Source organism: Plecotus auritus, assembly GCF_963455305.1.
Source record: "Plecotus auritus genome assembly, chromosome: 9".
NCBI classification, from domain to species: Eukaryota; Metazoa; Chordata; class Mammalia; order Chiroptera; family Vespertilionidae; genus Plecotus; species Plecotus auritus.
Window position 1 is genome coordinate 64,707,361 of NC_137783.1, and position 13,560 is coordinate 64,720,920.

The following is a 13,560-nucleotide window of genomic DNA, read 5'->3' on the forward strand; positions in this document are numbered from 1 at the left end:
GGGTGGCATGTGCACAATCCACATAACCGGTGACCAATGAGTGGCTCAGTGCCCCCCAGGCGGTCAGTCAGTGGCCCTGGGCGATCAGTAAGTGGCTCAGTTTCAGCTGGACAGACTGTCAGCAGTTCAGGCCCTGGGAGACCAGTGAGCAGCTTGGGACCTGGGTGAATAGTTAGTAGCTTAGATTCCCCCATAAGCCCAAATGCACTTTTGTCTCAGAAACAATATCTTCTAAGAATATCATTACCCAGCCCACCAATGGACAGATGAATGGAATGAAGCCTTCTTTAGCTAGCTACAGATCTGCCCAACGTCCTCAGGGGTTTCCCTTCCCTGGGAGGAAGATGAGAACTATGACTCCAAAATGGAAGATTTTATCAAAGATGAAGGAGAATCTCAGGAAGAAATATCTAAGCACATTCTTTGGCTGTGACCGAAAAGAACCCCACAAAGATGATTATGCCTTATGTTACATGGAGAGTAGTTGGAAAGAACAGCGGAAGGAAGAAGCGAAGAGTTTAAGACCAGGTAAGCAAGAGGACTTAGAGGAAATGAGATGGGAGGAAGAAGCCTCGAAATGCTGAGAGGTCAGGAAGCTGAAAAGACGTTAGCTGCTGCTTTTATTTATTTTTGTGAAACACTGGAGACACTCTACTGCAAAAAAGTCCTGCCTTCGTACTGAAGAAGCCCATTATCATTTTAGATTTACTAGTGGCCCAGTGCATGAAATTCGTGCACAGGGGTGGGGATAGGGTGTCCCTCAGCCTGGCCTGCACTCTCTCCAATCTGGGACCCCTTGGAGGATGTGTGGGATCAGGCCTACACTGGCAGTTGGACATCCCTCTCACAATCCAGGACTGCTGGCTCCTAACCGCTTGCCTGCCTGCCTGCCTGATTGCCCCTAACCTCTTTTGCCTGCCAGCCTCATCACACCCTAACCACTCCCCTGCTGGCCTGATTGACACCTAACTGCTCCCCTGCTGGCCTGATTGCCCCCAACTGCCCTCTTCTGCCACAACCTGCCTTCTCCACTGGGACCCGCCTCCTCTGCGTGAGGCGGAAGAGATGCTGGGACCCCCAGGCCTCACCGCGTGAAGTGGCTGCCGGGCCCCGCCTCCTCTGTGCACGTGGCCATCTTGTGGCGGCCATCTTGTGGTGACGTCATGTGCAAGGGCTACCTAGGCTTTTATTAGTATAGATACTTGGATCCTCAAGGACAAGGAATGGATACATACACTGAGTGGCCAGATTATTATGATCTCTGAACATATAATAATCTGGCCACTCAGTATATCTATCTATCTATCTACTGTGTTTCCCCGAAAATAAGACATCCTCTGAAAATAAGACCTACTTACAGGTTTCCTTCTGAGTGAAATATAAGGCATCCCCCGAAAATAAGGTCCCAGGCTCTGTCTCAGAATGAAAATTAATTTACCATAAACTGGTCGCTAGGGCTGCCCCGACTGGCGTCTAGCAACCAGTGACGTTATGCAGAGTCCTGATGTCACAGCTGTGTGGAGGCGGAGTGGAGGTCGGAGTGAGCGGTGAGCGCAGGGTGGGAGAGAGGAGGAGACTTTCGCAGATGCGTGTAGAAGAACAGGAGGATTAGAGTGGACGGGACGCAGCGAAGGTGGTGAGTGCTGGTCTGTCTCTGGTGACACTACCTGATGCTCGCAGCCGCCTTCATGATGACTGAAGGTTCTCAGTCAGTGGCAGACCCTGCTCCAGCCCAGATCCAGGCCCCACCAAGCCCAGTGACAATCCCCAGGCAGGCCCCAGTGGGTAAATGTCTGATAAAGGTGTAGGGGGGATGTCTGGTGAAGGTGTTCAGTGGCACAGGGGTGGGGGGAGGGGGATCACTTAAAATGACACAGGAGGATCAGAGGGGGCAATCAAAATGACACAGGAGGATCAAAAGGGGTTACTAAAATGGTAATCCCCCCTCTGATTCTCCTGTGCCATTTTGATTCCCCCCTCTGATCTCCCCTGTGTCATTTTGAGTGATCCCCCTCCCCCCACCTTGATACCCCAATTCCTTTTTTTTTTTTACCCCTAGAAATGAGCGCAAAAAGAAAAAGCTACTCCGTGGAGTACAAGAAAGGAATCATGGAAGACTCTTGGGGCCAAAATCTTACTGCTTTCTGCAAAGAGAAGATGTTGAGTATCCGATTGGTCCGAAAATGGCGAGCAGAGTATGGTAACCTCATTGAACAAGTGGACAAGGGAAATGCTAAAAAACACAAGTGTGGATCATGTCGGCAACCATTATTTTCCGAGCTGGAAACCTGATCTGTGAATGGGTTGTTGACAGGAGAGCAAAGGCTTTGGTTGTGAATAGGGCTCAGATTCAAGAATTTGCCCTTGCAATGGCACCACAGTTTGACATAGCCCCCGAAGACTTCAAAGCATCACAACACTGGCTGGATAATTTCCTTCAGCGAAGTGAACTGTCTTTAAGAAGATCTACAACATTGTTTAGGTTGGAAGATACTCAAGTTATTAAGCAAGCACTTGCATTCAAGTCCTTTATTGATGATGCTGACTTCTCTAAATACAATCTTTCCAACATGATTGCTATGGATGAAACTGCAGTGTTTATGGGCCAATCATCTCAAACAACAATTGAACAGCGGGGTGCCTCCTTAGCATACATTCCCTCCACTGCTTACAAAAGTGCACATGTTTCCAGTATTTTGGCAATTCGTCTGGATGGCACTAAAATCCCACCTTTAATCATTTCTAAGGGCAAGAAGGAAAAGATTGAACGTGTTTTGGGCGTTTTTATTCCTGAAACTGAAAAAGCCTGGGCCACACAAGCAGTTATAAGGAAGTGGGTTGATTTAATGCTGCCGCTTTTTATGCGAGGGAGCCAAAGAGGTCTGCTAGTCTGGGATGCAGCCAGCACTCACCGCGCTAAAGACATGAAGACATTTCTTCACGAAAGAAAAATAGATCAGATAATGATTCCTGCAGGAATGACGGCCTATCTCCAGACTCTTGATATTGCAATAAACAAGCCATTCAAAGACAATTTGCGCATGGAAATTAATGACTACATTGAAAATAGAATGGAGAGAAATCAGCGTGGAAACTTTGTGAAACCTAAACTGCAAGAAGTTGTGACTTGGGTGAAGAATTCATGGGAGAAAATCACTGACAGTTGCATTGCAAATGCACTGCAAGCAGGCTACCTTGACAAGAAGTACTCATTTAAAGACAGTGCTATTGCTAAACATGAGAGATTTGGTCCACTGATTCTGAAAGAAATGGAGTCACAAGAAATTCACCAGGAAATTCAGGAATTGGGTTGTTATGATGATGTTCCAGAAGATGATGACATGATTGTCATTGAATAAATGAGTAAATTCTTGATACTGTAGGATTCACAGTTTGTCTGGTTTGTGTTGACAACTACCGTACTGTATACAGGTAATAAATTTCCTTTATTTTCATTTAACAATAAATGTGTACCGTATTCTTCTTCATGGAAAAATAAGACATCCCCTGAAAATAAGACCCAGCGTGTCTTTGGGGGCAAAAATTAATATAAGACACTGTCTTATTTTCGGAAAAACACAGTATCTATCTATCTATATTTGTATGTATTAGAGGCCCGGTGCATGAATTCATGCATGGGTGGGGTCCGGCCAGCCTGGCCAGGGGGAGGGGACATGGGCGATTGGCCGGCCTGCCTGCTGGTTGAACTCCTGATCGAGGGGACAATTTGCATATTAGCCTTTTATTATATAGGATATTCACCAAGTGGCCAGGTTATTATGCATTCAGAGATCATAATAATCTGGCCACTCAGTGTATATTTTGAGCATAAAGTATTTTCAAATACTTTCCAGGGTGAAAGCTGTAGTGCAGATGACATAATGCCTAGTGAGTGCTCTTAGGAAGTTACCTGCTCACAGGTGCCAGCCTTGATCCTGATGAGCTATGCATTCTAATGTGGGGCCCACTCAACAGTCAGCCAATCTTCTTTTGTTCCTTTGCTATTTTAAAAAGGAAAAAAGATTGCCTCTTGACTTCCATAATTCTGTTGATGGGTGAGTAGGGAAATGGCTGCCACCCAATCAAACTTATTTTGTCTTTTTATGAGGAATCTGGCCCTTCCATGAATGTTGTCAGCAATAAAGTGACCTGTTCTAATCTATATATTTGGATTGAGAACTTGAAAATGTAGAGTAGGCTTTATAATTATATGGATGTCATCTCTGTGACTTTGAAGTAAAAAGTAGAATAAATTATATTGTATTCTATATTTACTAGAGGCCCGGTGCATAAAATTCGTGCACAGGGGGTGTGTCCCTCCGCCCAGCCTGCACCCTCTCCAATCTGGGACCCCGCGAGGGATGTCCGACTGGCCCTGGGATCGGGCCTAAATGAGCTGTCCGATATCCCTCTCACAATCCAGGACTGCTGGCTCCCAACTGCTTGCCTACCTACATTCCTGATTGCCCCTAACCGCTTCTGCATGCAAGCCTGATCACCCCCTAATCACTTCCTTGCCAGCCTGATTGATGCCTAACTGCTCCCCTGCCAGCCTATTTGCCTTTAACTGCCCTCCCCTGCAGGCCTGGCCACCCCTAACTGCCCTCCCCTGCAGGCCTGGTCCCCCCAATTGCTCTTCCCTGCAGGCCTGGGTCCCCCCCAACTGCCCTTCCCTGCAGGCCCAATTGCTCCCAATTTCCCTCCTCTGCTGGCCTGGTCACCCCTAACTGCCCTTCCCTGAAGGCCTGGTCCCCCCCAACTGCCCTCCCCTGCAGGCCTGGTCCCCACAACTGCTCTTCCCTGCAGGCCTGGGTTCCCCCAACTGCCCTTTCCTGCAGGCCCTGTTGCCCCCAACTTTCCTCCTCTGCTGGCCTGGTCACCCCTAACTGCCCTCCCCTGCAGGTTTGATCGCCCCCAACTGCCCTCCCTTGCAGGCCTGGTCCCCCCAACTGCCCTCCCCTGCTGGCCATCTTGTGGCGGCCATCTTGTGTCCACATGGGGGCAGGATCTTTGACCACATGGGGGCAGCCATCTTGTGTGTTGGAGTGATGGTCAATAAGCATATTATTCTTTTATTAGATAGGATTAGATAGGATAGAGGCCTGGTGCACAGGTGGGGGCCAGCTGGTTTGCCCTGAAGGGTGTCCTGGATCAGGGTGGGGGTTCCCTTGGGGCGTGGGGCAGCCTGGGCAAGGGGCCTGTGGTGGTTTGCAGGCTGGCCATGCCCCCTGGCAACCCAAGCGGAGGCCCTGGTATCTGGGATTTATTTATCTTCTATAATTGAAACTTTGTAGCCTTGAGCGGAGCCAAGCCTCGTGCTTGCTCTGTGGCTGCAGCCATTTTTGTTGGGATTTATTTATCTTCTATAATTGAAACTTTGTAGCCTTGAGTGGAGGCCTGGGCTGGCCAGGGTGTGTGGAAAGCTTGGCTTCCTCCATTGCTGGGGGCAACTCAAGCCTCCTGCTCGCTCCATGGCCGCAGCAAACTTGGTTGGCTTAATTTGCATACTCGCTCCTGATTGGCTGGTGGGCGTGGCTTGTGGTTGTAGCGGAGTGATGGTTAATTTGCATATTACTCTTTTGTTAGATAGGATGGATTGGATGCTGAGCATTCTTTTTTTTTTAAATATATTTTATTGATGTTTTACAGAGAGGAAGGGAGAGGGACAGAGAGCTAGAAACATTGATGAGAGAGAAACATAGATCAGCTGCCTCCTGCACACTCCCCACTGGGGATGTGCCCGCAACCAAGGCACTTGCCCTTGACCGGAATCGAACCTGGGACCCTTCAGTCTACAGGCCGACGCTCTATCCACTGAGCCAAACTGGTCAGGGCTGAGCATTCTTTTTTTTTTTTTAAACATATTTTATTGATATTTCACAGAGAGGAAGGGAGAGGGACAGAGATCTAGAAACATCGATGAGAGAGAAACATCGATCAGCTGCCTCCTGCACACCCCCCACTGGGGATGTGCCCGCAACCAATGTACATGCCCTTGACCGGAATCGAACCCGGGACCCTTCAGTCCGCAGGCCGATGCTCTATCCACTGAGCCAAACCGGTTTCGGCCGGGCTGAGCATTCTTATTCACTGATTTAGGTGATTAGGCAATTAACAAAAAATTTCAAGTTAAAAAACAGGTTATGAGCAGGGTCTCAGGATCTCAGGATCTCAGGCCACTCTTTGGTATATCCGTGCGTCCAATGTGGGGCTGCCTGTCCCAACTCCCTGTGGAGCCACTTTAGTTCCCTGCAGGGAGCCAAAGGAAGAACCAGTTTCTGCACATTTTTAAAAAATATATTGATTTTTTTACAGAGATGAAGGGAGAGGGATAGAGAGTTAGAAACATCGATGAGAGAGAAACATTGATCAGCTGCCTCCTGCACACTCCCTATTGGGGATGTGCCCACAACCAAGGTACATGCCCTTGACCAGAATCGAACCTGGGACCCTTCAGTCCACAGACCGATGATCTATCCACTGAGCCAAACTGGTCAGGGCAGTTTCTGCGCATTTTCAAGGCAGAATGTGCCGTCACTTCCCTGTGCTGTCCATCTTCATTCTGCAACAGGTAACAGCTCTGGATACTTTTCAAAGCAGCTTTCAGAATGGATGCTGTTAGCTCCACTTTTTATAGAAGATACAACAGAATCCAGAGACCCTATCAAAGACTGCTCAGTTGAGTGATGATTAAAAATAATAAAATAGAGATGGTGATCAAGATGGCTGCTGACGGAAAGGCAGACTGCAAGATAGTGTGTGTGTGAGAAAACAAAGGGAGAGTGTGTGTTCGCATGGGGAGTATTTGTTGGTGAGTTGAGGGACAGCTATACTCCAGGAGACTGTGGGGGATTGCTGGATGGGGCTCCCCTGACCAGGCAGCCCCCACTGCTGCTGGGTTCCCTCCAGGAGTGACCAGCTCGGATGTGGAGACCGCGCCATCTTGAAGGGGAAAGTGGATGTTATCGGACGCTTGAAAAGCCTGGGGGATCTACAACTATGGCACCCAATGAACAGCTGGGAACCCAAGAACACTGGTCCCCAATTGGCGCAAGCACGCCGATTCAGAGGAGCTCTACACTCCCCCACGGAAAGGTCAGATTTCGCCTGGGATGAGGTGAGGTCTGTGGTCCAGGCAGGAGAGAGAAACACTTGCATGGCAGGAACTGGAGGTACTGGGGAAGTTTGTGCCTAGAAAAATCTCTGGCCATTGGGGCTGGCGTGATCCGTGAATGTGGAAGGGGGTCCTCAGAGCTGCTAACAGAAGGGAACTCTAAAAAGCAACCAATTTTGATCTGGACTTAAAAAGACAGTCTAAAAATTTTAAAAGTGTGCTGGCTGCTTAGACCCAAGGGGAAAAAAAGACTGCACAGATTTGTGCACAGCCCCGGAGTTTGCACACTTACTGACTCTTTTTTTTTTTTTCCTCTTTGGATCCTTGCTTCTGATTGCTAAGCCCAATATATAGGATCACCCATATATATTGCTGCTGTAAAGAACCCACATATATCACTGCTGTAAAGAACTCAATAGAAAGCATCAATTAGGGACACTCTAAGACACTGCAGGGGAAAATTGTTTTTTCTGGAACCTGGGGATCAGAGCGGGGAATAACCATCAGAGAACCAGCCCTGGGGCAACCCACTCCCCCAAACCGGTATTAAGTGCCACAGGGAAAACAAAATCTAAACACTAGCTAGAGAGGACCTATAGACCCGGAGGTCAATCCAGAAACACTGCGCCCAGGGATTGAAGCACAAATTGACTCTTGTGTAAACACAAATAAAGGAATAGAAGAAATAAAGATGTACTGCTTGCATAAAAATCAGGACTGGCTTACAACACTGAAGAGCAGTGTAACCCAGGGAACTTCAATACTGTTCTGACTAGGAAACAGGCGTGCCAAACAGAACAGTAGAGGAAGTGAATGACCTTCACTACTACACATTTTTCTTTTTCTTTTTTCATCTTTTATTTAAGAAACTAATTTTTTTCTTTTTTCCTCACTTGATTTTACCTTTTTAATTATTACATTTTTATTTTCAATGAGTATTATTACTACTACTATTTTACCTTTTCTTTTAAAGTGTCATTTTATTTTCTCTTTATTTTACTTTGGGATTAGTGTTCCACATTCTATTTCCATGTTTCCTTTAGCATCATTTTACTTTATCTCAACTTTACCTTTATACCATCACTCTCTTCCTCATTTTCTCCCTTTTGTTATCCTGTTTGTCTTACCTTATTCCTGCTTTAGATTTTCCCTATTTCTTCTTTTACACCTGTTAATATTTCACCCTACTTATATATCTAATTTCCAATCCCCTGCTCCAAGTCCATACACACCTCTCTCTTCTCTTTCTTTACTATAAAAATTTTTTTTCTCTCTGTCCTTTTGTTGTTCTTTGCTTGATTGTTGATTATATCGATTTTTTATGCTAGTTTGTGAGATTGTTTTGCTTTTTCTCTTTGTTTTCTTGTTTTGTTTTTGTTTGTTTTTTCCTTCTGTTTTCCCTCGCCTTGCTTGATATTAGTTGTTTTTTGTAGTTTGCATTCATCTCCAGGTACTTATTGCTGGCATTCATTGGGATTGGTGGCTGGTCTATTGGAGTTTTCTCCCCATATAAATAGTTCTTTCCCCTCTTCTCTTGTATTATCTTTCTTTTCTCTCTTACTTTTGTTTCCTTTTCCCAATTCCATTTTTGCACTCTTTTTTTCCTTTTTTTTTCTCTCTTCTTTTTTCTTAACCCCTAATTCTCTCTTCTCTGGTAGTCAACTTTATTTGGGGTTATTAGTATCGTGAATATATTTGTGTTCAGTGCTTTGTGCGTTGTACCTGGTTGTGTTGTATTTTCTGCATTTAAATCAACACAGGAGAGAGAGAACTACATAATCAGACATCCGGAGAAGAGAGATCATGGGGGAGACAAAGAAACAGCCTGCAAATGGAAGAAAACCAGGCATCACCAGAAAAGGAAGTAAACGAAATGGAGGCAAGCAATCTGTCAGAGAAAGATCAGAGAAATGGTCATAAGGTGGATGAAAGGAATAGAAGACAAATTCAACAATATGTGTAAGAACCAAGAGAAAATGAGAAGAACCAAGAATAAATGAAAAATGACATCACTGCTATAAAAAACTCAATAGAAAGCATCAAGAGTAGACTAGAAAAAGCAGAGGACCGCATCAGGGAGATAGAAGACAAGGTAGGAAAAAATACCCAAGTAGAGCAGCTTCTAGAAAAAAAATTAAAAAGCAGGAGGAGAGACTAAGGCAGTGGTTGGCAAACTCATTAGTCAACAGAGCCAAATATCAACAGTACAACGATTGAAATTTCTTTGAGAGCCAAATATTTTAAACTTAAACTTCTTCTAACACCACTTCTTCAAAATAGACTCGCCCAGGCCATGGTATTTTGTGGAAGAGCCACACTCAAGGGGCCAAAGAGCTGCATGTGGCTCGCGAGCTGCAATTTGAAGACCACTGGGCTAAGAGAACTTTGGGACAACACGAAACAAAACAACATCCGCATAATAGGGGTTCCAGAAGGTGAGGAAACTGAGCAAGGAATAGAAAACCTGTTTGAAGAAATAATCACAGAAAACTTCCCTGATATAGGGAAGAAAAAACCCACACAAATCCAAGAAGCTCACAGAGTCCCAAGCAAAATGAACCCCAAAAGACTGACACCGAGGCACATTATAATTAAGTTGGCAAACACCAACAAAAGAGTATGAATCTTAAAAGCAGCCAGAGAGAGATAGAAAGTTACCTAAAAGGAACCCCCATCAGACTAGCAACGGATTTCTCAACAGAAACACATCCGGCCAGAAGGGAATGGAATGAAATATACAAAGTCATGCAAAGGAAGGGTCTGAATCCAAGAATACTGTACCCAGCAAGGCTGTCAATCAAAATTGAAGGTGAAATCAGGAGCTTCACAGACAAAAAAGGACTAAGGGAGTTTAGTACCACCAAACCAGCAAGACAAGAAATGCTAAAGGGTCTGCTGTAAAAAAAAGAAATAGGAAGTGAAGAAGAAACACAGGGGTAAAGAATAAAAATGGCCACAAACAAGTACCTATCAATAATAACTTTAAATGTAAATGGATTAAATGCACCAATCAAAAGAATAGGGTAACGGACTGGATAAGAAAACACGACCCATATATCTGCTGTCTACAAGAAACCCACCTCAGAAAAAAAGACGCACACAGACTAAAGGTGAAGGGATGGAAAAAGTTTTTTCAGGCGAATGGAAATGAAAAAAAGCTGGGGTAGCAATACTTATATCTGACAAATTAGATCTCAAAGTGAAGGACATAACAAGATATAAGGAAGGCCACTCCGTAATACTAAAGGGAGCAATCCAACAAGAAGAAATAACTCTGGTAAACATATACGCAGCCAATACAGGAACACCTAAATACATTAAAAAAAAAATAAACAAAACAAAACTCCTGGTGGATATCAAGGGAGAGATTGACAGCAATACAATCATAGTAGGAGACTTTAATACCCCACTATCACCATTGGACAATTCCTCTAAACAAAAACTCAGCAAAGAAACATCAATCCTAAATGACTCACTAGATCAGATGGAATTAATTGACATCTTCAGAACGTTTCTCCCCAAAGCAACAGAATATACATTCTTCTGAAGTGCACATGGATCATTTTCAAAGATAGACCATATATTGGGTCACAGGCAAAGTCTCTTCAAATTCGGGAATATAGAAATCATATCAAGCATCTTCTCAGACCACAGTGGCATAAAACTGGAAATCAACTACAATAAAAACAATCCAAAAAACCAAACACATGGAGACTAAAGAGCATGCTATTAAACAATGACTGGGTTACCAGAGACATCAAAGAAGAAATAAAAAACATCATGGCAACAAACGACAATGAAATCACAACAATCCAAAATCTAAGGGACACAGCGAAAGCAGTCTTGAGAGGGAAGTTCATAGCTCTACAAGCCTATTGGAAAAAGAAGAAACAATGGTAATAAATTATCTAACCCTACAACTCAAAGAGTTAGAAAGAGAGCACTAAGAAAAGCCCAGTGTAAGCAGAAGGAAGGAAACAATTAAGATCAGGGCGGAGATAAAGGACATAGAGACCAAAAAAACAATACAAAAGATCAATAAAACCAAGAGCTGCTTCTTTGAAAGGATAAACAAGATTGATGAACCTCTAGCCAGGCTCAGCAAGAAGCAAAGAGAGAGGACCCAAATAAACAAAATCAGAAATGAAAGAGGAGAAATAACAAGAGACCCCACCAAAAGACAAAGAATTGTAAAAAATACTATGGACAACTGTATTCCAACAAACTAGACAACCTGAAGAAATGGACATATTTCTTGAAAAATACCACCTCCCAAAACTCAATGAGGAAAAATCTAAACATCTCAATAGGCCAATAACGATGGAAGAAATTGAAGCATTCATCAAAAATCTTCCAGCAAACAAAAGCCCAGGGCCAGGTGCCTTTACAGGAAAGTTTTACCAAACATTCAAGAAAGACCTGAAACCTATTCTCCTCAGATTATTCAACAAAATTCAAGAGGAAGGAACACTTCCAAGCTCCTTCTATGAAGCCAGCATCACCCTAATATCAAAACCAGATAAAGATAACACAATGAAAGAGAATTACAGGCCAATATCCCTCATGAACATAGATGCCAAATCCTCAACAAAATTCTAGCAAATTGGACCCAGCAGTACATCAGAAAGATCATACACCATGACCAAGTAGGATTTATCCCAGGAATGCAAGGATGGTACAATATCCGCAAATCAATAAATGTGATTCATCAAATAAATAAATTGAGAGATAAAAATCACATAGTCATATTAATTCATGCAGAAAAAGCACTTGACAAAATCCAACACCCATTCTTGATAAAAACTCTCAGCAAGGTGGGTATAGAAGGATCATACCTCAACATAATAAAAGCCATATATGATAAACCCACAGGTAACATCATACTCAATGGGCAAAAACTAAAACCATTTTCCCTAAGAACAGCAACAAGGCAGGGATGCCCACTCTCACCACTCCTGTTTGACATAGTACTGGAAGTATTAGCCATTGCAATTAGACAAGAAGAAGAAATAAAAGGCATCCAAATTGGAAAAGAAGAAGTAAAACTGTCCTTATTTGCAGATAACATGATATTGTACATAAAATACCCAAAAGACTCCATCACAAAACTATTAGACTTAACAAATGAATTTGGTAATGTAGCAAAATACAAAATTAATGCCAAGAAATCTATGGCATTACTCTACACCAATAGTGAACTTACAGAACAAGAGACTAAAAAAGCAATTTCATTTACCATCACACCAAAAAAATTAAGATACCTAGGAATAAACTTAACTAAGAAGGTAAAAGACCTATACATGGAAAACTACAGGACACTGAAAAAAGAGATAGAGGAAGACATAAACAGATAGAAGAACATACCGTGTTCATGGATTGGTAGTATCGACATCATTAAAATGTCCATTCTTCCAAAAGCAATCTATAGATTGAATGCACTCCCCATTAAAATACCAACAGCATATTTCACAGACCTAGAAAGAACTCTCCAAAAATTCATCTGGAATAAAAAAAGACCCCGAATAGCCACAGCAATCCTGAGAAAGAAGAATGAAGTAGGAGGGATCTCAATACCAGATTTCAAGCTGTATTACAAAACCACTGTTCTCAAAACAGCCTGGTACTGGCACAAGAACAGACATATAGACCAATGGAATAGAATAGAGAACCCAGATATCGACCCAAACCACTATGCTCAATTAATATTTGACAAAGGAGGCATGAACATACAATGGAGTCAAGACAGTCTCTTCAATAAATGGTGTTGGGAAAATTGGACAGACACATGCAAAAAAATGAAACTAGACCATCAACTCTCACCATACACAAAAATAAACTCAAAATGGATAAAGGACTTAAACATAAGACGGGAAACCATAAAAATACTGGAGGAATCCACAGGCAGAGAAATCTCAGATATAAGCCGAAGCAATTTCTTCACCCATACCGCTTCTAGGGCAATGGAATCTAAAGAGAAAATAAACAAATGGGACTACATCCAAATAAAAAGCTTTAGCACAGCAAAAGAAACCATCAACAAAATGACAAGAAGGTCCACTGTATGGGAGAACATATTTGCAAATGGTATCACTGATAAACGTTTAATCTCCAACATTTACAGGGAACTTATAAAACTTAATAAAAGGAAGATAAATTATCCAATTAAACAATGGGCAATGGACCTAAATAGAATCTTTTCAAAAGAAGACAGAAGGAAGGCCAAGAGATATATGAAAACATGCTCTAAGTCACTAATTATCTGAGAGATGCAAATCAAAACAACAATGTGGTACCATCTCACACCTGTCAGAATGGCAATCATCAACAAATCAATAAATGACAAGTGCTGGTGAGGATGCGGAGAAAAAGGAACCCTGGTGCACTGCTGGTGGGAATGCAGACTGGTGCAGCCACTGTGGAGAACAGCATGGAGTTTCCTCAAAAAA

The 13,560-nt window shown here is 43.2% G+C and overlaps 1 pseudogene across 1 annotated transcript; it reads left to right on the plus strand.

Moving 5' to 3' along the window:
• The first annotated feature begins 36 nt into the window (after positions 1-36).
• On the plus strand, positions 37-584 carry LOC308233534 (protein SPT2 homolog; annotated as a pseudogene). The gene has a single exon. The product of its transcript is annotated as a protein SPT2 homolog (transcript).
• The last annotated feature ends 12,976 nt before the right edge of the window (positions 585-13,560 follow it).